This window comes from Erpetoichthys calabaricus, chromosome 8 (genome assembly GCF_900747795.2).
Source record: "Erpetoichthys calabaricus chromosome 8, fErpCal1.3, whole genome shotgun sequence".
In the NCBI taxonomy this organism is placed as follows: domain Eukaryota; kingdom Metazoa; phylum Chordata; class Cladistia; order Polypteriformes; family Polypteridae; genus Erpetoichthys; species Erpetoichthys calabaricus.
The window spans coordinates 152,227,745-152,240,732 of NC_041401.2; the positions used below are offsets into that span (position 1 = coordinate 152,227,745).

The window sequence follows — 12,988 nt, forward strand, 5'->3', positions numbered from 1 at the left end:
AATATTTTCTAAGGACACTAGAGGAAAGGTAACCCAGAACCTGCATTGGTTTACAGATCTGTTACTGAAGAGGGAGTCAGGGGATGATGAAGTAACAGGGTGTAAAAGCTCACACATGGGACCATGCTGTCCCTCAAAGAAACTGCCCCTTTAAGAAGTGTGTGGACACCTGGAGGGAATTGTTTAAGCGGCAGGCCACCATTGACAAGAAAAGTGATTCCAGATCTTGGCTGGAAGTAATGCCAGAGAACATTTGATTGTGGATTTGGGCTGGTGAAAAGCATTGGATGGGCAGTAGTAAGAGATAAAGTTTTCAAAAAAAAAAAGGTGCAGGAACTGGTAGAGAGAAGGTTTTGCTAAAGAGCTCTTTATTGTGCCTCACAGTGACCTGGAGAGAAAACTTTAAGCAAGGCCGATATCATAATCAGGAATGATGCCTTTCATCTGCTCAAAATTCGTAAGCCAAGAATCAAAGTAAGAAGCAGAAGCAAAAATCAAGAACCAGAAAAATGCAAATTGCACTACTGTACATATGCTGAATTGTTTTTTATTTAGTTATTTGCAAAATTTATATGTTGATGCATCTTTATAGTGGCACTCTGATGACGTTAATTGCACAATCTCCTGGACTGCACTCCATAGCGACTGTATCACGTCTTGACCACTGTGGCAAAATGGGGATGTCCCAGGAGAAATAATATGGCAATGTAAATGCTATACAATAATTCTCAATAACTAAACACAAAGACCAGATTACAAATAAATGCCATAATATGAATCTGTGCAAAAAAAAAAAAATATAATGGAACTTCTACTGCATGAAAATTTTAAACTACCCAAATCATGATGGTGCATTAAAAATAATCATAGACTTGAGGAGGGTCAGGCTTACTCTGTCCCCTATTCTTAGTGATGGTGAAGATGTGGAGGTGGTGGGAACGTGTAAGCACCTTAGGGTGTATCTGAACAAAAGGCTTAATTAGAATTCCAACACAAATTCTGTATACAATAAGGGTCAGAGTCCTACCTATTTTTCTGAGCAGGTTGAGGTCATTTGGTGTATGCAGGCCACTCTTACATGTTTTCTACCAGTCTGTAGTGTTCGGTATATTTTCCTGTGCAGTAATGTGCTGGGAAAATGGCATTATTACAGGTGATGCCAACAGGCTAAAAAAGCTATTTCAGTCGTTGCAGTCAGGCTGAACTCACTGGAGAGAGTGGTAGATCAGAAACCCCTACATGGGGTTTTGGGTAAATGCAGGAACACATTCAGTAACATGCTGAGACAACTGCATTGCTCCAAGGAGTGCTGTGTGAGCTTGTTTCTGACCTATAATGAATTGTCCCTCTGCCAAGGAGGTATTGTTCACTGTGTACTGAACCTGTCTAGCATACATTTTAATAGACAATAACACTATGTGCAATATACTGTGCCAATATACTGTACCAATCACCAACGTCCTGTAACTTTTTAAGGATATGCAATTCTAATCACTCTTACACTTAGTAAATGCCTACTATTTGTTACTTATAGATAATTCTTGTCTTCTGCTATAACACTTAAATTTTCTTCAGGATTAATAGAGTATCTATCTATCTATCTATCTATCTATCTATCTATCTATCTATCTATCTATCTATCTATCTATCTATCTATCTATCTATCTATCGATCGGCCTGCCTATCTGTTCGTGCCCGTGATTGTTCACAGTGATGCACAGGCATCACCTCCAGGGTTACTTTTTGCCTTATACTCAATGCTAACAGAATAGGCTCTGATTGCTCTTGATCCTATAATTAAGAAAGCAGATTTTGAAAATAGAGGATGTGTATTTGTGATGGCATATTAGGTAAGGAATGTATTTATTTCTAACTGTTGCTGTACTAATAAACTTTTCTAGACCTTTACCTATTACCAGGGAATATGGTTCTATTGAAACATAAAGGCATAGAACTTTATAGATTTTGTTTTGTACATATTCTTCCCTTAGGTTTTCTCGGGTATGCTGGCAATTTTCTAGTGCCACTCTAACACAGCAATGTTAGACAAATTGGTGCCAACTTATAGGCCCATTTTGTGAATGACAGTTCATACCTCCATTGCAACTAATGCTGAGGGGAGAGCCTCCAGATTCCTCAAACCAAGCTTAAGAAAGTGTGCATTCAAAAATATGAATGGAGTAAAAAAAAAAAATAAAACTGCGAAACAAAGCCATTAGAAGCATTGAAAATTTCCACATTAATAAGCGTTTATCTCATCCATGGCTATTCTGAATGAAACTGGCATACTGATTAACCGAGACCTTGCAGTCCTTTTTAGTTTATCTTATAGCTTACTGCGTTAAATCCCTTTGAGCAGCTGTGAGTGTCAATTCTGATGAAGCAAACTCGTGTTCTGTATTGTGCCATTTTTTCTGTATTCATTTATGATGTCTCACATACAGGAAAGCTGTCTCTCAGTGATAAATGAGCTCACAACAAAAACTGATGATAGTGTACACGTGTAACTTGCCTTTGGCATGAATTAAATTGATGGCACAAATCAATCTGAGCCATTGAACTCGTGCATGGCTTGTGTGTGTTTTAGCTAAATGGCATGCTTACAAAAATTGTTTTACAATTTTAAGGAGAAGTACCTACTTAATATACATCACATTCTGGCCTCATTGATTAAGTATGAAGCCTAATTTCTTTTGCTTAGAAACACTCCATCCTCATTATATAGCTATTTTCTACTGCATTATCTCTGAATTACATCAGCCTATGAAGCTTACTATTATGGAACAGTGATTGTTCTTGCTTTACTATTATGATGGGATAATATTCTTGGTAGCAGTAAGGTTTTAAATAAACACCACCTCAATTAATTGTTTAATAGCTACAAGGTGAATGCTGGCTTGCTCCAGAGTCCTTTGTATCCAATGGTGAGCCAGCTGTGTATTCTGAAAAACAGCAGAATGGATATGATATACATGGGGCTAAGGTGGAATTAGGAACTGTCTGTAAACCATTTTACTTTTCTAAATACCTTACTGTTTCCTGGTTTAATGTTACTTTGCAGGCTTTCTTAATAGCTATGTATATGTGTCTTCTGGTAATTTGTATTTTTCAAATAACTGGAAAAGTAGAACCCACTGGGAATGCTGATTAAAGAACCAAGCATAAAGTTACAAGGTGGCATCTTCAACACAAATTTTCATGATTACTGTTCATTAATTCACTGGTTTACATTTACCTAACACTAGAGGTCTATTCATAATACACCCTACATGCTTTCAGACTTTACCCAGAAATTCCTTCATATGATTTCAAATCCTTTTGAATGTAGGCTTGTGCAAATTATATCTTTGAAGCAGTGACAGTACATTACTAAATATTTATTTCCAGAAATGAATATATAAATGGTTAAGCATAACCGTGTTTTGCTAGAATTTCTAGTTTAGCTAAATAGTTAGTTACCATGGAGGTCCTGTCTTCTGTTCCTTTTCCTGTTAGCTAGCCATGAATAAAGCAGAAAAGGGAACATGATTCCACAAATTAATCAAATTGAAATGAGTCATTGGATGCAGTTTGTTTAACTTTTGGACTGTTTTCATTATATCATGTGTTTATTTCTATTTTTAATGTTTTTTCTGGCAATACCTTTTTGTATTTTTTCTACACAGTTTTCACATGGTCGTAGCCATGTTTTCTGCCCACTCTCTGTCCCTTGGTTTGTTGCATCATAGCGTCCTGCCTATTTAAGATGGTGGCATGCAATTCCTAACCTTGGGTATTATATCATATTCTTAATTACTTACGTCTTTCCCGTAAACCAAGAGGAAGCTACAACAAACTTTCTATAAGAATTTCATTTTAACACCTTTCACTTTGCTTCTTTGATTTTGGGCATAGTGTTTAGGCTTTGGTGATTGATTTAGTGTGTCACTTTTTTTTTTACATCAATTCTACTTTTCTTATGGTCTTTTATTCGTTTGGTTTACCCCTGAACATATCACTACTTGGAGAATTTGGATAGCTTTGTTTTCTTTGAATTGTCTGATAGTACATGAACGCAGCATCTGATCACTGTAAATGTTTGTAATCACAGCATTATTATCTGTTTTGTTTTTATTTTTTTCTTCCAAAATAGAAAGTTATTTTCAAAAGCGAAAGTACAAACACATCCAATGAATAACATGGCCCTAGCTTTAGTGCCACAGAAAATACTGGGAATAAGTTATTCTTTAATGTGTTGAAATGCCTTAATATATCTGCTATGAAGACAATTAGGGTATTTAAAATATAGATTAATAACAGGTTATGATGGATATTGTAATTGTGGAAACTGTATGATTTCCCTGTGTCTTTGGTGTCTTTTTTTTATTATTTTGTTTAATAAATCTTATTGAGTTTATTGTAATCAATCCATACAAATAGATCAATTTTTACAAATAAAATAGGATTAAAAACAAATCAACCCCCACCCCTGAGAAAGAGAGCATGGCCAACAGAATAAAACTTAAAAATAGTAAAAATAAATATATTGATGTGTTTAATAGGTGGATACAGATAAATGGAGAAGAAAAAGAAATGGGGAGAGAATCTACTTTCTCAGTGCTTTAAGAGCTTATTCTAAAATATTATTGATTAGATCCTGCCAGGTTTTGAAAAAGTTCTGCACAGATCCTCTAAGTGAGAATTTGATTTTTTCCAATTTCAAATAATATAAAACATCAGTTATCCACTGACTTAAAAGAGGAGAGTTAGGATTCTTCCAGTTTAGCAAAATAAGTCTGCGTGCCAATAGTGTAGTGAAGACAATCACAGTTTGTTTGTCCTTCTCTACTTTAAGCCCATCTGGAAGAACACCAAACACAGCTGTTAGTGGATTAGGAGGGATTGTGACACGAAGGCTGTCTGAAAGGCACTTAAAAATTTGGTGTCCAATCTAAAATTGTATGCCTGAGAATTCACTGGAAAGAGCACACTTTTATTCAAATTAATTCTGAGACCAGAGATCTTTTGAAATTCTGTAAGTGCTGTTAAGACTGTAGGCACAGTATTTTGTGGGTCTGATATATACAAAACCATATCATCTGCATAATCCCCTTTATCTGATAAGCATTTCGACAGTGAACTGCCAGTGGTTCAATGGCGATTGCAAATAGCAGTGGTGACAAGGGGCATCCTTGTCTTGTACCATGTTGTACTTTAAAGTAGTCTGAGCAAATGTTGTTAATATAAACTGAAGCTTCTGGATTGGTATACAGTAGTTTGATCCATGCACAAATATTCGGGCCAAACCCAAATTTCTCTAATGTAGTGAAAAGGTAGTTCCATTCAATCATATCAAATGCTTTTTCTGCATCCAACGATAATAATATCTCCAGGGTGTTTGACTGTGCAGGTGAATATATTACATTAAACAGCCATTGGAGATTGGAAGTTAAGTGTCTGCCTTTAATAAATCCAGTTTGATCTTGTGATATTACCGAAGGCAGCACTTTCTCCATCCTTCTAGCTAGGACTTTGGAGAGTATCTTAACATCATTATTCAGAAGTGAATTTGGTCTGTATGATGCACATTGTAATAAGTCCTTGTTTTGTTTAGAAAAGACGGTGATTAATGCTTGGCAAAAAGTTTGAGGTAGAATTTGATTGTCTCTAGCTTCTGTAAATGTTGCTAATAAGAGAGGAGCTAGCTGAGTGGAGAATTTCTTATAAAATTTGACAGGGTAGCCATCAGGGCCTGCTGCTTTCCCACTCTGAAGTGACTTTATAGCATCTAGTAATTCTGATAGCACCAGAGGTTTATCTAATTCCTCTGCAATAAAAGTATTTATTTGTGGTATCTGTAATGTATCCAGAAATGCATTAGATTGTGTGTTGTCTTCTTTGAACTCAGTAGAATATAAGGATTTATAATAGTCTCTAAATGTGTGCATTATATTTTTATGGTCAATGATTTTATCTCTGTTCGTGTTGGCGATTGCTGGGATTGTATTGCGAACTTCTTGCTTCTGAATTTGTTGAGCTAAGAGCTTATTAGCTTTCTCTCCATGTTTATAGTAATGATGTCTTGATTTAAAAATGAGTTGTTCAGTTTCTTTGGATGTTAAGAGGTTGAGCTCTGAATGCAAAGCCTGTCTTTTCCTATGAACAGCCTCGCTTGGACACCTGGCATGTTCTTGATCTATTCTAGTAATTTCATTGGTTAACTCTGATACCTTCTTGGTTTCTAATTTATTTCTGTGGGAAAGATATGAGATAATCTGTCCTCTTAAGAAGGCCTTTAGAGTTTCTTGCAGAGGCCTCTGAGGATGTATTTGTCTCTAGGAAGAAACTGATTTCTTTTGATATAAATTCTATACAGTTCTCATCTGCTAATAGAAGTGGGTTAAGATGCCATCTGCGAGATGAGTATGTGGGGCATAATGATTTCAGCTCCAAGATCAGAGGGGCATGGTCAGAAATAACAATAGCGTCGTACTTGCAAGATTTAATTGCAGGCAAGACATTATTATCTATAAAGAATTAATCAATTCTTGAGTAGCAATGATGCACTGGTGAGTAGAAGGAATATGTTCTTGAGTTTGGGTTTAGAAACCTCCAGATGTCTGATAAGTTGTGGTCAGTTAAAAACTGTGTAACTGTCTTTGCAGTGTTAGATGTCATCCCCCCTGTGACAGGAGACCTACCTAAGAGTGGATTTAAAACACAATTAAAGTCCCCAGCCATTATAATTTTATGAGTGTTCACATTGGGAATAGATGCAAATACATTTTGCATGAATTCCCTTTCATTGATATTGGGTGTATAAACATTTATCAAAATCACATTACAGTTAAATAAGTTGCCCATGACAATCACATATCTCCCTTCAGGATCAGATACTACATCTGATGCTACAAATGAGACTGTTCTATGTATAAGAGTTCCCACACCTCTAGTTTTCTTTGTAAAGCTGGAATGGAACATTTGGCCAGTGCAGTCTCTTTGCTTAACAAGTGAGTCTCCTGTAAAAATACTGTTTTAACGTTTAGACTTGTTAGGTGAGAGAATACTTTCTTTCTCTTTAATTCGTGATTCAGGCCTTTAACATTCCAGCTCACAAAGTTAACTGTCCCATCATGGAGACATTGATTCTGAATTTTTGATGTCATTTTGTAGTCTTAACTGGAAGTGAGACAGCTTTAACTTTAATTTCCAAATTTCCCACGAGTTATTGCCATGCAGCTTATTGTTACGTTGTTACGCTCTTCTCTGTTTTCCCAGAAACATCAGTTTTTCTGAATTCATACTGTCCATTACTGTCGAGAAGAAGGTGCTTAGAGGTTTTATTATATACGTTTTTTTCTTCTGAGCAATAAAAAAACAGGAGATGGAATAAGGTAACAGAAGTAAACAGAGCTGTGGCCAGAGAGTTAGCCAAAGTCAAAACCAGAGAACCGTCAGTGACAATTCTCTCAACCAAAGCACAAAACCAAAATTACAGTCAAATGTTACAAGTCCTAATGCTAACTTTCATAATTATGGTACTAAATTCACTTATTTTTATAGTTAACTCTTTTGTTGTAAATCGAAAACCTTGATGCAAGATCTTAAGAGGTGAGTCAATGATATACAATGTAACCACAGTCAAGAAGTGAATAAGACAAAATGATGCTGATCATACTAAACAAAATACTAAACAGAATAGCAATAACATCAAGAAATGCACATTCAGACATGACAAAAATGGTATAAATTAAACCAGAGAAAAATAGGGATGTGTCTGTCCTGGCATCATCAAACACAAAGCAGGAGCTTACCTGTACAGAACATCAGTCCCACACGTGAGATGACCATGCATTAATTGATTTAAATTTTCTGTGGATTAATCATTTATTTAATAATAATGAGTGATAGATGTGTTGAACTTTGCTAAACAAACTAATAGTAAATACATTTTCCTTTCCCAGTCCAAAGTCACAAAGTGTTAATTTTCTGAAAAGCAGCGGGAAAAAAATGAAAAAATAAATTTAACAACCAAGAGGATTGCTTTGTCAAAAACCTGTGATCTTTTAAAAGCTAAGTTCTTTGTGCAAGTAAGCAGAGCACAGCCTTTTTATCTATAATATTCAGATAATGACTGAAAGCAAACAACACACTCATGTACAAAATGGTGCTTGTTATATCTTATACCAGTACATGCATGCTCATTCAAGCTATTGTCAAGTCAGGTGAAGCACAAAACGATAAATACATTTATAAAGTGGTAATCATCCATCCATCAAATTTCAAACACATTTATTCCAACATCATTTATTGCAAAGCAGGAACAATCCCTGAATGGGTGAAGTCATAATTAATGTAATACCGTAAGTGGCCACAGTGAGAAATATATCAAAGATGGCTTTCAATATGAATGAAGCAGAGATGAATTGAAAGGACTGTTCTTAAAATAATTCTCAGTAAATCCTATTCTAAAGATCCTTTCCTGAAAAAATTGTTTAAAATAACAATTTTAATCCCAATTTTGGACATTAAGAGGCAGGCACCACAATCTTTTAAAGTGAACGCTTCATGAAATCACATGTAGCAACATCAGAAACACATGGCTAGCAACAGGAGCTGCTGCTATGAACAGGATGTTTGCAGCCACAAGAGCACTGACTGAAAATAGTGATGTGGGTAAGAAAATGCAGTGCCTATAAAAAGTATTTACCCTGTACAACATTCAGTCACAGTTGGTTTAATTTGGCTTTTTTGACATTGATCAACAGAAAAAGACTGTTTAATGTCAAAGTGAAACCAGATCTCTGCAAATTAGTCTAAATTAATTACAAATATGAACCACAAAATATTTGATCATATACAGTAATTATTCACTCTATTTCTATGATATTATACCTAAATCATCACTAGCGTAGCCAATTGTTTTAGAGGTCCCATAATTAGTTACAATAGAGAGTCTGTAGTCAAGGGGTTTGAGTTGATTGTAGTCTAAATGCACCTGTATGTGGAAGGTCCAACTTGTGTTGTGACCTAACCTACACAATGAAGACTCCATGGAACTCCGTAAAAAGGCAATGGAAAAACACAAGTCAGGGTATGAAGACAAGAAAATATCCAAGTCACTGAATATCCACTGGAATGGACGTAAATCAATCATTAAGAAATGCAAAGCATTTGGCACGGCTGTACATCTGCCTAGAGCAGGACGTCTACAAAAACGGAGTGATCATGCTAGAAGAGTAGTGAGAGAGGCAACCAAATGACCAGTAATAACTCTAAAGGATTTACAACCTACAGCTGATGAGATTGAAGAGACTGTGAAGACAACTGTTTCCTAGGTGTTTCACCAGTTACATCTTTATGGGAGACAAAGAAAGCCACCACTAAAAAAAAAAAAAACAAAATAGAAGGAACAAGAGAGACTCTGACTAAAGTTAGAAGAAGGTTCTATGGTCTGATGAGACTAGAAAATTTAGCTTTTTGACTATCAGACTAATTGCCATGTTAGAATACTGTAAACTGTCAACAACACACCATCCCCACCTTGAAGCTTGGTGGTGACAAGGGTGTAGCAGATGCACCCACAGTCTCACGAAGTAGGGGTGGCCAGCAAACCCAAAGAGCTTCCTCATCAAAACTCCACAAAAGTATATATTTAATTTTTGGAAACAGAAAACAATATTTGGTGCATTTTAGGCTGATCAAAACAGAATCTAGTGTATTGTGTCACGTAAAATTACAGGCAATAAATAGGTACTCATGATAATACTTGAAATTTGCTGAAGTTGGCTAGTAGACAAAGAAGTATTACATCATGCTAAGATAAAGAAAATATCTAAGTGCTGCTCAAAGCAAGCAATTGACACAACAAACCATTGTCAAATTGTTGCAGAGTGTATACAGGTATCTCTATGCTTTAATCATCAGTGGAAGACAGAATTGATAAACTGCTAAGAGTGTTATAAATGGAACACATTACTGTACGTCCAGTTAATCGAGCATCAAAATAAACCCAACAGATAAGGCTTTTTCTCTGTGTCATTCCTACCTACCTCTATACATTTCAGCTCATTAATAAGAAACTGAAAGCCTAGGTACAAATAACGATATGCAGTACTTTAATAGAAAGTGATAAATAAAAACACTGGGCTCTCACGATGTTTTGTTAACACTATAGCACAGCACTGGTTTAACATAATTTGGTCTTTTAAAATACATTTAATACTTTCTAATTTCAGTGGAGAGGCAAGCAGTTTTTAATACTGTAAAACACACCAGTAGAGTTTTTTTAGGGACCAACAACAAAAAAAAAGTGTTAAATGTATTAAATTGTTGATGATTTTCCAAAGTCGCATTAGTACCGGTTTGTGTTCTCTGTATTGAAGGTTGTTTTGCGTCAATTTTTTTTTGATTATTAGTTATGATTCCAGTTTAAAGTGTTCTGATTTGGTGTACTTAATTTGTGGGATAATTTTCATCATTTCAGGATGTTCTTCCTTTTCATGAATGGCACCGTATTGTTGATAGCAATTGCACCATTCTTAATCCTTTTGTGCAAGCTACATTCACACAGTAGCTCAAATCCATTTTTTCACTCAAATGTGACACAGATGTGACATTTTTAGAAAAGTATTAGTGGCAAAAAAAAAAACCAACAAAGAAACAAACCTTTTCAGAGCATGTACTGTAACGACTGTTTTGTACCCAAATCCTCCCCCCAACAAGCTCCAGGTTTCATTTTCTGTATCTGTTCCTTGCTGCAATGAGATTACAAATTTGAAACAACATGAAGTAACACAACAACCAGCGTCTGTCATTTAGTCTGTCAAAATTGTTTCATTCAGTTTTCATATACTGGAAACATTCAGGATAGATGTCTGTACTTGTTTCAGATTTGGAAAAATTGCAGAAATTAATTTGAGCAGTCAAAAATAAAATCAGATTGGGAAAGTCATAACAGAGCCCCATTTAAATGCAGTGTGAACATAGCCTTAAAAAAGTAATGTTTCTTCAGGCAAGAGCTTTTTTTAAGTTGCAACAACAGCATCCAAAACATTACGTGTGTGAAACCCTAAATACAGGAATGTTAAATTACGGAAAATAAATATTTTATTTTCAGGGAGAGGCCACCACCTCCACCATTGCATCATGCTGTGGGGATGCCTCTCCTGATGCAGTCTGTAAGAAACCTGCACCTTGATAGAAAGAGACCTGTGAACACAGACTCAAGGCTGTCATGGCTGCCAAAGGTGCCTCTCCTAAATACTGACTTGGAGGGAATAATTTTTTGTGTTTGACGTAAATCATTTTGCAAAGCTCTGTTTTCACTTTGATTTCAAAAATGTTTTTTCTGTTAATTAATGTCAAGAAAGCCAAATTATTATAAATCTGTTGTGACACAATGTTGTATAACAATCTTCTTCTTTCAGCTGCTCCCGTTAGGGGTTGCCACAGCGGATCATCTTCTTCCATATCTTCCTGTCCTCTGCATCTTGTTCTGTTACACCCATCACCTGCATGTCCTCTCTCACCACATCCATAAACCTTCTCTTAGGCCTTCCTCTTTTCCTCTTCCCTGGCAGCTCTATCCTTAGCATCCTTCTCCCAATATACCCAGCATCTCTCCTCTGTACATGACCAAACTAACGCAATCTCGCCTCTCTGACTTTGTCTCCAAACTATCCAACTTGAGCTGACCCTCTAATGTACTCATTTCTAATCCTTTCCATCCTTGTCACAATAAATGTAAATCTTAGCATCCTTAACTCTGCCACCTCCAGCTCTGTCTCCTGCATTCTGGTCAGTGCCACCGTCTCCAACCCATATATCATAGCTGGTCTCACTACCGTCCTTTAGACCTTACCTTTCACTCTTGCTGATACGCGTCTGTCACAAATTACTCCTGACACTCTTCTCCACCCATTCCACCCTGCCTGCACTCTCTTTTTCACTTCTCTTCCACACTCCCCGTTACTCTGTATTGTTGATCCCAAGTATTTAAACTCATCCACCTTCGCCAACTCTACTCCCTGCATCCTCGCCATTCCACTGACCTCCCTCTCATTTACACACATGTATTCTGTCTTGTTCCTACTGACCTTCATTCCTCTCCTCTCCAGAGCATATCTCCACCTCTCCAGGGTCTCCTCCACAACACTAAACACATTTTAATATAAAAATACAGAAAATGGTGTTCAAATAAAATTAGATAATGACAGTGCAAGTTCTCAGACTTATTCAGACTGCTAGAATAGACTTCACTTAGCCCAGGTGCAGAAAATAAAAAATTAAATAAATTGGTAGGATATTTAATTTCTGAAGCATACAAGTAAAATTTGATAACAACCAACTTGTTGTCTTTGTAAAGTATGTTTCCTTGTGTCTTTTGAATGTCTGCTCCTGCACAATTACTGGATTCATTTTAGGTTCCTGTATGCCGGAGTATGCAGGTGTGTGTCAGTTGTAATCTTTATGATCAATAACTTAAAATGTAACGGCTCAGTTTTGATCACTGAAGTGACTGATGAGGGAAAAAGTGAGTTGCTATGTCATTAGGGATAAGTGGCTCCAAGGAGTCTGGGAAGCCTGTGCTCAGTAAAGATATGCTCTTTGTGCCAGAGGCACCTTTTGCTCTGACCTTATTGTTTTTTATAGTTAAAAAATGTTACCCATTTAGTCAACCTCTTTATTAGGGTGGTTATAAATCTTATTGCAGACTATTTCTTTTGGTTATACTGTGTAACGGGCGGCTGGGTCCCATGCCCGGGACACCCCTGTTGCATATGTTCTGGGGGAGCAGACATGGGCTCCTCAGTACCCCCCCCCCCCGGGTCGCTTGGTGGCAGCCTCTCTGGGTGACGTGGGTGCCTCAGTTTCCCGCAGGGCTCCATGGGAGATGGAGTCCACCACAACCCTGTGGGGATCTGGGGTAGCCGCCAGGAGTTGCTGCATGGATCCCAGAGCCAGCCTGGACATCTCTACAGCCCCGCCCAGAAGTGCAATTAGCAAC

The 12,988-nt window shown here is 36.8% G+C and overlaps 1 protein-coding gene across 3 annotated transcripts in view; it reads left to right on the top strand.

The window, feature by feature from the left end:
- Positions 1–12,988, top strand: part of dnah7 (dynein, axonemal, heavy chain 7) — a 496,694-nt gene that overhangs the window by 227,098 nt on the left and 256,608 nt on the right. The window lies entirely within an intron of this gene.